Source organism: Neofelis nebulosa, chromosome 12 (assembly GCF_028018385.1).
Source record: "Neofelis nebulosa isolate mNeoNeb1 chromosome 12, mNeoNeb1.pri, whole genome shotgun sequence".
Classification (NCBI taxonomy): domain Eukaryota; kingdom Metazoa; phylum Chordata; class Mammalia; order Carnivora; family Felidae; genus Neofelis; species Neofelis nebulosa.
This window is the reverse complement of record NC_080793.1, coordinates 69,967,849-69,981,775: the sequence shown is the minus strand read 5'-3', so window position 1 is coordinate 69,981,775 and position 13,927 is coordinate 69,967,849. Positions and strand designations below refer to the sequence as shown.

The following is a 13,927-nucleotide window of genomic DNA, read 5'->3' as shown; positions in this document are numbered from 1 at the left end:
GAAAGGACAATACAGGGACAAATTGGCCATGTTTGAATTTTGGTCACAGCATGTGTCAGTGTTAAATTTCTTCATCTTCATAACTATATTGTGTCATGTAAGAGAATGTCTTTAGGTAGACATTGGGTCTTTAGGAATAGAAGGGCATGATGTCTGTAATTTATTCCTGAATGGGCTTAGGAAAAAAAGCAATGACAGGTAAACATATATGAGTATATGAGAAAATTTTAAAAAGCAAATTAGACAATGTGTTAATGGTGAATCTGATTAAGTTATGGGAGTTTTTGTTATTCTTGCAACTTTTCTGTAAGTTTGAGATGAGTAGTAAAAAGTTATAAAAAATAGATGTTTTATAAATTATTCATACATACAAATGTATAAATTTAGCCTCAGTTATGTATGTAGACAGTGAAATGGTTAATTATATATTTATACGTATATATATATATATATATATATATATATTTCCTCTTTTACTAGTTTTATTTTGCATATGGAAAACAAAAACCAATAACAGTGCTTTTCTTCCCATTCATATGGATTTTAGGAAATGACTGCCTTTTCCCCTGGAGAAATAGCCCACAGACAAAAAAGTAGCACCACACTGTGAGATCTGTGAGTGCCGCAGTCAGTAGCTTGAAGATGACCCCCAGGGGCAGGGAAGAAAGCAAGTGTGTCACAGGAGATGGGACAAGCACATCAGGACCATAAGCTGGGGAAACCTGTCATTTCTGTCTTCAACACCACTGACCCGGAATACACAGTAGGTACCCTTTTTCTCTTGGCATCCACCGCCGCCACCTCAAAGGGATCGTTTTCGGTCTATGGTCTGAAGAATGCTCTTCAAATGACACAAGAGTGTCTTTGAGGAGTTGTGCAAAGAGAAATGCCCAAATGTGAATGAGAATTATGCCAAAGTTCAAGATCGGGAAAGAGCCTCTAAGGAAAAGGAAACTCAGCATGTCAATGTCTTGCTACTTCAACCAACTGCCTCTGTTGGACTCAAAAGGGAATCTCAAAAAATTTGAGGGGTCAAATCAGCATATAAATGATGTCCCTATAAACCCTGTAGGATTACTTTCTTGGATGGTGATCATGTTATGTCCTGAAGCAACAGAGACTGATACCGAGGCTGCCAAATTTAAAAACTGAGATTGAAATTATGCTTCCTTCAGAATGAATTGTTCTTGTGACTGTTTTTTTCTCCTGGTCTAGCAACTGCTTTCTTCCCTGTTGCTGCAGGTATTTGCTACCTTATGCTTGGAGTGAGAAGGTAACTTTAGGTGCAGAGATTGGGCAGCCCTGAGAATGCAGGGGGCTGGAAGAACAGGAGTCAGTGCTCACTGTGCTCTTATAGCGACTTGGCCCTTCCTTCAGCCTTGAGGACCTATCCCTGAGGTTAGTCTGAAGTTTGACTGCAAGCCTGGTGACTGCTCACTATCCCACTGGGGCAGGGGAACAGAGTGAGGTCTTTAGTATTGCACAGGTATGAAATGTACATGAGTGAGAAAGAAAACCACAGTTGCTCTTGAGGCTGGGCTGGTCCCCCCATCCTAGCTTTAGCAGGATGTGTCTGTGCCCATGGACTCCCATTGAGTGGGTGGGCACTGGTGGAGCACCGAGGTAGGGTGTGTGCAGTAGGAACTCTGCACGTCAGGGCTCAGTGACTGCAAACGGTCTGTAAATGAAGAGGGAGCCTGGGGCTGGCTGTGGAAGGCAGGATCCCAGATTCATACTGCAGGACCTGGCCCATGAGGCCAAAGTTGGGTGAGATCATACTTCTCTGCTTGATATAATGTAAGGCCTCCTTCAGGCAAGTTACTTGGTCTTCAGGAGATAACCCATGCAGAGTTGGGTGAACAGGAGATCCTGGCATTGCAATGGACACGAACCTTGCCTCCCTTTCCCCAAACACAGTCCAATGAAGTCTATGCTTCTTGAAAGTGAGAACTAATGTCAGCCACATAGCTGTCTTCCTCAGGGATCCATTTGTAGTGTAGGTGGACCATGCTGGCCTCAGGGCTCTGTTGTGAGACATTCAGTAAGACTGTGATGTGGGGGATGGTGTGGACCTTGCATTTGGAGGCATGGTAGTCAGGTTAGTGTGGACCTTGTACTTGGATGCATGCTAAGCAGGTTGGTGAGGACCTTGCCCTTGGATGCATTGGTAGGTACTTTCGAGGTTGAGGAAAAGGCAAGAGTGCAAGTAGGCTGCCCTTCAGCTGATGTTGACCACACTGGCTGATGAGGTCTCTCTTGTTGCAATCTTCTCTTGTGAAATGGGCTGAACATCCACATAACACTGAGGATATTCTGAGTAAAAGGTCTCACATCCCACTTTGAGGAAGTCCTCAGGGCTGCAGCCAGCGGATGGAGTTCAGTGCTGCCTGGCATATTCAGCTACAGGATGGGGTGCCTGGCTGGCTCAGTCAGCAGAGCATACCACACTTGATCTCAAGATCATGAGTTTGGGCCCCACGTTGTGGGTAGAGATTACTAAAAAAAAATAAGGAAACACCAAGGAGACTTGACATGTTCAGCTACTGACTAGCTGCTCACCACACCTAGAAGCCCTGATATATATATTTTAAGACTTTGAATCTATACATTATCCTGCATATTTCTTCCTATGTGGTTAAATACAGATTCCATGCAAATTTTATCATTCTAGTTCAGAGCTGGGATAGACATATTAATGACAACATCAAAAATTCAGTTATTAATGGAGGTTAAGATTTTTGGTATGGGGTTTCCTCTTACATAACATATCCCTGAAATGGTAATATTTGTCATTACTTGGTCAAGTGGTATGGCTCATAATTCTAGAAATGCCAACAGTGACATTAAATTTCAAATTGGTGGCATTGAATTTAAAGAACTTAAGGGGGTAGCCCAAATGCAAGTTGTTCTAACATTTTCTCTCAGTGTAAAAGTAAATGTTTAAATCACATCTTGAGCTCAATTACATTTTCAGCCATACCTATCACAACCCAATTATTTCATGTATTGGCGAAGCTTGAGATAGTATTGAAGCTCTTAAACCAGGTAGTAGAACATCTGAAGTTGTATTATTATTTGGGGACACTGTGAAATATTGATATTTTATTCTATTTGACCTGCTGTGCTAGAAACAACGTATGAGCAGAAAAGGACTATATTCTACATATGCATTGAAACCATCACAATCACAAATTGCCAGAACTATGTAAACTCAGGCGAGAAAACCTCAGTTTCTGAGTTTTTCTGTTAACTTTAGTCTGTTACTTATCATGTGCTTTGTTAACATTCATTAGCAGGATCCAGAACTTATCAGAAATTCCAGGTAACTTCTACTCATTCATTCGGTGCAGATTTTGATGACTAAACTGAAACAAAAGTAATCCTATTCCCTGCTTCCTCTTCTGAGGATTGCACACACTGAGATATTGTTCCCCACTGTTTTCCGCTGGTGGAGGAACAGGGCCTGGGCCTTGACTCGTCCTTGTTCTATTCTCATCCTTGCTTACAAATCTTCCAGGCCCTCTGGACTCTGTTCTGGTCTTGGAGCATTTTCACCTGAACTTGGACTGGTTCTTTCACATTGCTGGGTCCTCAGCTCCCCAGTGGGTTGTCTTAGACCTCTGAGTCCTCTAGGTAACCCACCTCTAGTTGAGGACTCAGACCGTCTTTTGCACTATAGAATCCCCTGTCCGGGCACCCAACCTGGGGGCAGCAGAGAGGAGCTATATAGCAGCTCTGAAGGCCTGGATCTTGACTCCTTATGTTATCCCCCTGAAAGGAACCTGACAGGTGCACCTAAAACTTGTGCTGGAAACAAGGAAGCTTTTAAGCCTGGCTGATGGTGTGTCTAAAGGAGTGAGCTGCAAAGGGTTCCAAAAAAGTCAAGTCAAGGCGATTTTAACACCAAAAAGAGCAATGTTTATAGTGGAAAGGCATCAAATACATGAAAATTCATGAGTCCATAATGATTCTTAAAAAAGAAAACTCTAGAAAACACCTCTCATATTTGCTGTGACTTAAGCAGGATTAATTCCTTACTGTGAAAGTAGTTAAGGGAAAAAGGAAGGCTTTATATTGTCTGGCAGGAATTGCATTTCAAGGTAAGTAACCAAATGCCCAGCTGAGCTATACTTTACATAACAATGCAGGCATCATATATAAGAGGAATGGTAAGATTCAAAAGGTGTGATCTGGAGACTCCTTGAGTAAGGATGATCAGTTGGCATTAAATTATTTGGTGGATAGTTGGTGAAGTGCTGGACATTGTATGGAGCCAAAGTCTCGACGTGCAGGTGACATAGTGGCACAGGGGACCATGAAGTAGCAGAATAGAGCTCAGGCCAGTTTTTTTTTTTAATCAATGTTTATTTATTTTTGAGAGGCAGAGAGAGACAGAGCATGAGCAGGAGAGGGGCAGAGAGAGAGGGAGACACAGAATCCGAAGCAAGCTCCAGGCTCTGAGCTGTCAGCACAGAGCCTGGCATGGGGCTTGAACTCATGAACCATGAGATCATGACCTGAGTCGAAGTCAGAAACTTAACCGACTGAGCCACCCAGGTTCCCCGAGCTCAAGCCAGTTTTGATGCAAATGGGTCTATCATTTTTTTAAGTGGGTCTGCCAGCTATTATGAGCCTTTGATGTGGGATAATATGAAGTGTGTATTATCACTTCTCTTTTTGCATATGTATTTTTTTTGCATTTGCATTTGCATACGGTTTCTTTTTTTCTCAAGAGCTCTGAAATGAGACTGCTTGGTTTTTCTCCTGATGCTCTCACTTCTGGGTTGGGATCTTGAGCAATTTATGCAACATCTCAGAGCCTCAGTTTCCTAGACTTCATAGGGTTTTGTGAAGATCTAATAAGAATATTTGTGAAGGAGTGCCTGGGTGGATCAGTCAGTTAAGCATCCAACTCTTGATTTCGGCTCAGGTCATGATCTCATGGTTTTTGAGTTCGACCCCTGCATAGGGCTCTGTGCTGACAGGGCGGAGCCTGCTTGAGATTCTCTCCCTCTCTCTCTGCCCATCCCCTGCTGGCACATGTGCTCTATCTCTCTCTCTCCCTCTCTCTCAAATTAAATAAATACACTTAAAAAAAAGTATATTTGTGGAATTGTTGGACTAGGGCTGGACCCTACAACACTCAATAAATTAGCTTTATTATTATTGTAAATAATTATTTCCTGAATAAATGAATACTGTAGCCATAATGGCTATCTATACCTATGTACCTCCCCTCTCCCTTCACCCAACCCAGTCCCGCCCATGAGATTCTAGACTTCTAGCAGGGGATACTTTAAGAACCTACAAATATGTCAGAACCCAGGCTCCATATTCTTTCATCACTAACCCACCTGCAGAACCTGAGTGAGTCACTCAGTTTCCTCATCATGAGCCTAGAAAAGAGGTGGGCAGAGTGGACGATGTGTTGAGCGTGTGGCATGTGAGGGAGAAAGATGACGCAAACCTGGTAGGAAGGTATTATTCAGCGTGACCCAGGGGGCAACGTATATAAGATAAAATGTAATGTTTCCCCCACTCAGGGGACAGCACACTGACCTTACTTTTCTTAAAATTTCCAAAATAAAACTGAGGGCTGCCTTGATTCTATCCCTTCCAGGATTGAGTGAACAAATATTTGTTTACTAAATTCTTTAAATTTGGGGCGCTTGGGTGGCTCAGTTGGTTGGTCGTCCGACTTCAGCTCGGGTCATGATCTCACAGTTCGTGGGTCTGAGCCCCGCATCGGGCTCTGTGCTCTCAGCTTGGAGCCTGCTTCGGATTCTGTGTCTCCCTCTCTCTCTGCCCCTCCCCGACTCGCACTGTGTCTCTCTCTTTCAATAATAAAATAAACATTAGAAAAATCCTTTAAATTTTTAATGATAATTCTTATTCCAGAATAAAAATTCCCTTGCCCTTATCCCCTTATACAACAGTACAAGGACTACATTGATTGCCTGCTTCCCCTACTACACTGTAACCTCCACGAAGGCAGAGATCTTTATTTTGCTGGCTCATACATCCCCACACCTACAGCGGTACCTGGCGTACAGGTAGTCCTTGGCGTATATTATCTTAGTTGTTCACAAATCCTTACTAAGTTATTAGCATGGGTATTGATTGCTCTTATAACATATGGGGCTTATGTCTGCAGCCTGTCAAATGGGTATATTCACTTGTCTCCACCCAAGACTGTTTTGAGTCAGGGAAACAACAGAGCTATTTAAGAGTGTGGGTGAGGCCTGATGTAAGTATGTGTAATACGTGTCACACCGCCAAGCAGGTTGGGTTTTTCCCAGACAACCCAACTCAGGCCGTCTGCCTTGAAGACTTGGGCTTTTCCTGCTGTTCCCTGTCTTCCTTTGACATCTCCAACTCCCTAACGAATATTTACTCAGAGTTACTCATGAGTTACTCACCATTCTAGACCCCTGGCAGGCATCAGCGAGCAAAACGAAGAAAGATCTCTGACCTGAACTGTGGGACATGGACTTTGAGACAAAGGGCTGAAAGGTCATGCAGAAAATTTTGCCTGAGCTCCTGAATGGAGTCACAGTTGCCTGAGATGGGGGAGTCTGTGGTGGGCAGCCTTCAGGGCAGAGACGGAAGTCCAGCTCTTTAAACATCTGTAGAAGGACTCCTTGCTTTTCCCCTGTCCCCCCAGAATGTTCTACCACACAATCCGTCTCAGCATTAAAAGCTGTTCTCCAGATGGAGCCTTATCTATTAGTCCTTGTACTTTAGTTCGATCTCAATCTTTGCTTCAAGAATGGCTCTCATTTTTGGTTGGTTCAAATGCAATCCCAAGTGCAGGAGTTTTGAGTGGGAGGGGTTGCAGTGTAGTGGTCTTTAAGCAATAGACAGGCAGCAGTCGGGTGAAAATAAAGGGGACCATTTCACCTGTAAGTGCCCGTGGCACCACTACCAATCAGATTGGAAGAATATGAATTAAATTTGTGGCAATAAGTGCAGAGCACGAGAAGGAAGGATGGGTCAGTGGCCAAGGGGTCCTTGACAACAGAATTGTTTGTGTGTTCAATTCTTTCTTTCTTCCTTCCTTTCTATTTTTGTTTGTTTGTTTATTTATGAGAGATAGAGACAGCATGAGTGGGGGAGGGGCAGAGAGAGAGAGGGATACACAGAATCCGAAGGAGGCTCCAGGCTCTGAGCTGTCAGCACAGAGCCCAGTTCAGGGCTTGAACTCACAAACTGTGAGATCATGACCTGAGCCAAAGTTGGACGCTTAACCGACTGAGCCACCCAGGCACCCCACTGTTTGGATTCTTTAGAAAAGGAATGTTATAGTACCAACTGGCTTAAATGTTAGTAGCCAGTTCTGGCTGGTGGGAACATGGGTGTTTATTATTTTACTTTTGCACTTTCTGTGTGGTAAGCATATAGATTAGAACAGGAGGTAGTGGTTAAGAACAGATTACCTGGGTTCAGTTCCAGTTCTGTTACTTATTAGCTGTGTGACCTTGGCCAGTGACTCAGCCAGTCTCTCTTTTTTCATGTTATAAAGATTGGGCTGAGGTTATACGGAAAGTGCCCAGATGAATGCTTGGCACATAACTAAGGGCTATTGAAGTGTTAGCTGTTATTGTTCCTAGAATTAAGAATGTAGTTATAAGTAGGGGCCCCTCCGTGGCTCAGTCGGTTAAGTGTCTGACTTGGGCTCAGGTCTCGATCTCAGGGTTTGTGAGTTGGAGCCCTGCATGGGGCTGGCTCTGTGCTGTCAGATCGGAGTCTGCCTCAGATCTTCTGTCTCCCTCCCTCTCTGCCCCTCGTCTGCTTGCACATGCACACTCTCATTCTCTCTTCCTCTCTTTCTCAAAAATAAACATTAAAATTTTTTAAAAAAGAATATAGTTATAAGTCATTATAAATTAATCAACAAAAGATTCATAGGATTTTATAATTGCAAAGAAATCTTGCAGTCTTGATCAAAGGAGTTCTGCCGTGTTCCCAAGACTCCCTCAACGTGGGCCCATGTGTGGAGTGTACTGTGAGACCATGAGCAAGAAGGAGTAGAGGGGAGACCTGCTGTGTGGATGCGCAGAGTGTTCACATGATTCCCTCAGTGACATCCCGGAAAAAAAAGAGCCCTTCCTTGCGGTTCTAGGAAGAATTAATAATTTATATGCGGGAAGCATGAATTCCAGGAAGCAAGACACAGGCTTTTTCATACCTTTCTATACAGTAAGTTTCCCTCCTTCCTTCCTTCCTTCCTTCCTTCCTTCCTTCCTTCCTTCCTTCCTTCCTTCCTTCCTTCCTTCTCTTTCCTCCTTTCCTTCCTTCCTTCCTTCTTTCCTTCCTTCCTTTCTTCCTCTTCCTTCTTTTCTTTTTCTTTTCTTCTTTCTTTCTTTCTTTCTTTCTTTCTTTCTTTCTTTCTTTCTTTCTTTCTTTCTTTCTTTCTTTCTTTCAATTGTTTCCTTGCTGCCATCTTTCAGTAATCACCCTTGCCATCTATGTATACAAGGATGATTAGTGGATTAGCCTCACTACAGATGTGGATTATTTAAATGAGTGTGTATCTTAAAAATTTTTTTGAGTTTTTATTTATTTTTGAGAGAGAGAGAGACAGACAGAGTGTGAGCAGGGGAGGGGCAGAGAGAGAGAGGGAGAGAGAGAAGCCCAAGCCAACTCCAGGATCTGAGCTGTTAGCACAGAGCCCAATGCGGGGCTTGAGCTCGTGAACCCTGAGATCATGACCTGAGTCAAAGTCAGATGCTTAACCTACTGAGCCACCCAGGTGCCTCTAAATGAGTGTGTATCTTGAAGCTGTTTTTTCCTCCTTCAATTAGTTTGTAAACCAAATGCATTTCTACTATCTTTGCTGAGAGGAAATTACATCTTATTTGTATATTGTCTCTGAAGTTCAATGACACCTCCAAGCATGTTTATTCATTTCTGATTTCACATTTAGAATAGGAAAGCAAAGAGCTCAGCTTTTAGTCTTTAGAGGGAAAATACTCATGAATGCACATAGACTGAGTCATAATTCCCTCTGTGACTCATATCTCTTTGTACCTTTTGTTTTTCTTCTCCACTCACTGCTCTCTGTTTCCTCACTATTTCTTCAAAGTATTCTCACTTTAAACCTGACTTTCATTTCCTAAGAGGCTTGAACTGTTGAAATTAACATTGGTTACCGGTCATGTGTTGCCCGTGGAAGCAGTTAGTGTGCAGGGTGCTCGGTGCCGTTCTGTGAATAATGACCTCAGATCTAATCAGACGCCAGCTGAGAGAAGAGTCTACACTCACTAAACCCACTTCATCTGCAGGTCACTTCTTAGTTCTTTGTGCCTCATCACATTACAGAATCTTTACCAATGTCACCAGCGACTTCTCCTTGCAAATCCGTGAAGCCTTGGCCCTCCCTGGCCGGATACTGGCTCTCTGCCCTCCCTGGCCCAGTTGCCCTGCACTTTGGCCACCCTTCCCTCGGTCCTCCTCCCTCACCACTCCCTCTTAGTTGCCTTTGTGACTCCCCTTCCCCTACCCGCCCTTGGGGTGTCCCTAGGGCTGGGTTCCTTTTACTCTGCCATCGGTGCGTGACTCAGTTTCTTAGATGAGATCAATGCATGGTATCTCCTGAAATCATCCAAACATTTGCATGCATGCTGTGATAAAAATAAAAATGAAAATAAAAATGCATCTGGTCTTTGTTCCTATTCTTGGCACAGAGCTCTTGAAACCCGTGTAAATCTCTAAGTGATAAGGGCACTAGGACCATCTTTTGTTCTATGGAGGTGACTCTGGGTGGGCTCCTGGATGGCTCCTGGATGGGGCTAGTCACCAGAAAGACCTGCCATGATTAGAAGCTTGGGATTTTCATCTCCAACTCCCATTCTCCAGAGAGGGAGAGGGGCCGGAAATGGAGTAATTCATCAGTCCTGCATATGATCATGCCTCCATAAAAACACCAATATTATGGGGTTCAGAAGGCTTCTGGGCTGGTGTACACATAGACATACATGGAGAGTGGTGTGCATGGGGAGGGTGTGGAAGCATTGCACCCCTTCCCACATACCTTGCTGTATGCCTCTCTTCTTTCTGGATGTTCACCTGTATCTATTATCATATCATTTCCTAATTAACTGGCAAATAGTAAGTAAACTGTTTTCCCAAGTTCTGTGAACCTTCTGGCAAATTAATTGAACCTGGGGAGGGGGTCGTGGAAACCTCTGGTTTAGAGTCTATCGGTCAGAAGCACAGACAACAAACTGGACCTGTGACCGGCATCTGAGGTGTGTCTGTGGGGGGCAGTCTTGTGGGACTGAGCCCTTCACCTGTGGGATCTGACACTATCTCCAGGTAGATGGTGTCAGAATTGAGTTAAATTGTAGGACACCCAGCTGGTGTCACAGGATTGCTTGGTGTGGGGGAAAAGCCCCCAGATCCGGTGTCAGCAGTGTTGTGAGCTGATAGTTGTGTGAGTCAAGGGGAAGCACAGGCAGAGAACAGGTGTCTCTTCTGCGAGTGTCTGACTGGTGTGTTTTCCTGGGGAAAGGGTCTCGAACTCTCATCATTCTTAGGAATCGATAAGAAGTGGGGTGGGGAAGGAGGAAATGAGGGAAGGACACAGGTGGAGCCCAAATTTGCAGGTGCAGGCACTCCACACCCATATTAGGAAACTGCCCCTTGGACATCTCCACCTGATGATCCCACAGGCACCTCCAACAATGTGATTAAAATGGAAATCAACCCTCCAAACAGGTTCCGGTTCCTGTTTTTGTTTCACCTGTGCCTGGCATTGCCATTCACCCTGCTTCCCAAGTCAGAGCCTGGAGGGAGAGTTTAGCTTGTTAATTTGCTCTCACATCTCATACCGAACCAATCACCAGCTTTCCCTTTTTGTCCCCTGTTTTCTTTCCACCCTTCAGCACCTGCCCAGTTCAGATACTCACCTAAACCATAGCCAGAGTTTCTTTGCCAACATCTTGCCTCTCATTTGTCTAGTTATTTTCACGTGGCTGCCCAAGAAGTATTTCATACATGGACATTCATTTCTGTCATTCTCATGTCCAATATTCTTCAGGGTCTCCCCATTGCTCACAGAAAAAGATACTTGAGCCAGGTAAGGAAGGCCTTGGCCCTTGCCTACCACTTTCCATTATCTTCCATTCTCCAGCATGATTTGGTCAGCAATGCTGAACTCCTTGTGGCCTCCAGAACATGCTAAGCTTTCCTGCTCTGCTTTGCACATGGAATTTCTGTCGGGAACATCACCTCCATCTTCTTACCTCCCCCTTCATTTTCTATATCCAATCCACCAGGCAAAGTTCCACCCCCCAACCCCCCACCTTTGAAGCCTCCCCTTCAAGGGATGTGTCCTCTGTTATACATCCTGGCTTTCCCAGGTGAATTAAGCCAGGATCCTGGGATCTGCCCACTTCCCAGGTAGGCCCACCTAGGTACCCACTCCAAGTTTCACACCCCTCTTATACTGCATTTTCCTTTTATACTGGAATGAGGCTCTACATCCTTAAATGATTTACATAGGGCAGCACTCTGGCTCTACGTATAAAGAACTGAAGCAAGATTAATAGAAGGATCAAAAAGAGAGCTGATATGCAGAGGTCTGGGCATCCACATCTTCCCAAACTAAAAGGGACTGAAGGGGGTGTGTGGCGAAATTTACAATTCACAGGTGGTATTCACTCATTTAATTTCATCTGTATCATCCATTGCACTGTTACATATTGAGATTTATTTATTTGTTACATGTTGAAATCTCCTGTTGCTTGTTTAATCCCCTGGATTAATCCCCTGGATTAAACAAGATAGCAAAGTGGTTTTCTACCCAGATCTTCCTTAGAGCACAGTACTAACTAGGAGGAAAACTCCAGAAGTTCTCCATCAGTGAAGAAAGAATTCTTAACAACAGGCAAACAAGGTAATACCTTTCTATTGTTAAGAATTCAGTACTTTATTTATTTTTTCTTTTTTCAACAACTGGAAGGCTGCATCTCCTACTCTCCTTCAGGCATTTTGCCCACCCCCACCCCTCCCCAACTCTGGAAACTACTAGTTTGTTTTCTGTATGTATGGGTCTGTTTCTGCTTTTTGTTTGTTGATGTATTTGTTTTATTTTTTGGAGTCCACATATAAGTGAAAGCATATGGCATTTGTCTTTCTCTGTTTTATTTTACTTAGCATCATAAAGAATTCAATACATTTTTTGAATGAATGTGCAAAATAAGGAACCAAAAAGAAGACATTTTCTAATAAGTCGTATAAAGATGATTAATTCATCATGCCTTTGAGTAAGTAGGGTGCCCGTCAGGCACTAGCTTCTCTCCTGACAGCTGGAGACAGAATGGCGAGTGACCGCAAACACTTTCGTGGTGCTGTGTGCCAGGCATGGCTCTAAATGCCACCGCCTACTGGATCCTTACAATAGTCGGCGATGCTGTTCATTATCCCATTTCATGGCAGCTGAAGTACAGGCGGGTTAGATTGCTTGCTTGTTCTCTGTTAGGGCGGGATTCAAACCCAGACAGACATGATCCAGAGTCTGTGCTCTGAGCGCCTGCACCACACTGCCTTTCCATCCAGTCCCCGGTATCCACCACCTCCAGCTTTCGTTCATCTGTGAACAGGGTTCTCGTAAGCTCACCGCATATATTAACACCTGTAATCCTCGCAATAACCCTGAGGCCGGTTCTATTACTTTCCTCTCCCCTCAGCCCTGCTGGTTGTGGGCGTGACCCAGAGAGGGTGTGCCCGGTGGGCGTGGTCTGTGTGGGTGGCCGGGATGGGCGGGACCTGAGCCCCAAGTGGAAATGCTCTGGAGGTCCTGGATACCACCTTAAACCCTTGCTAGAGGGTGGGGAAGACTATAGCCAACTCAACGCTTTTGGAGTTGGGATCTTCTGAGTTCAGGGGACACGCAGCGTCCTGTGTTGAGGGAACACTGTGGTTCAGAAGAGGCTTCAGGCTCTCACCAGCTGTGTGATGGATGGGGGGGTGCTTGACCTGTCTGTCTCAAGGCTGGCTGAGAGGGCTGGAGGGGTAAACAGCCAGTAAACCGTACCCGTTTCTGCGCTGGCGATCTCAGACACATCCTTGGTAAGAATTCAGACCAGACCACTCTACCGAAAACCCTCCTGGTCACTTGGAAGCGTCTTTTGTCAGGTGTTGTTCTTAACTTCTCCCGCTCCTGGCTCCTCTGCTGGCGCGGCTCTTGGCCGGGTTCTCTTCATTCCCTGCAGAGCTCCTCTTCCCCTCCAGACCCTGGAGGGCGCTGCTCCTCTCCACGTGGTCTCTCTCAGGGCGAACCGTCCCTCCGCCACCAGGGGGCTTTCCAAATCGGTCCCCCGAGCTCTGTTTTGATCTCCAGTTCTGCCTGGCCATTTTTGTTCCAAAGTTTTCTTCTCGGGTTACAAAGCACAATGGACCACATGCTCTCTAATACTTGAGTTTAGGGCAGCTAGACCAATAACAGATGAACATTTAAAATGTGCTTTTTCATATACTTTCCAGCATTCCACTTGTGGAATCTTACAGAAATACTGAAGTCCTCAGGGACACATGTACAGAGATGTGCACCGTAGTATTAACAAAAGAAAAACATTAGAACAGCTTATAGGGGAAATGGTGAATTATGGTACACTCCTACCAGTAGAGAGTAAGCTACAGAAAGAATAAAGCACATCTGTAAGGACCATAAAAGGATTCTGCAAAAAGTAAGTTGAAGAACAGTATTTGGACTGTGATCCCATTTGTGGGTGTGTTTGAAGGCATGTGTGTGAAATATAAATCAAGGGGCGCCTGGGTGGCTCAGTGGGTTAAGTGTCTGACTCTTGATTTTGGCTCAGGTTATGATCTCACGGTTTGTGAGATCGAGTCTCTCTATGCTGACAGCACTTGGAGCCTGCTTGGGATTCTCTCTCTTCCCCTGTATCTCTGCCCCTCCCCTGCT

The 13,927-nt window shown here is 44.6% G+C and overlaps 1 pseudogene; it reads right to left on the bottom strand.

The window, feature by feature from the left end:
• Nucleotides 1–1,559: 1,559 nt before the first annotated feature.
• Nucleotides 1,560–13,359, bottom strand: LOC131490776 (dual specificity protein phosphatase 5-like; annotated as a pseudogene).
• Nucleotides 13,360–13,927: the final 568 nt, after the last annotated feature.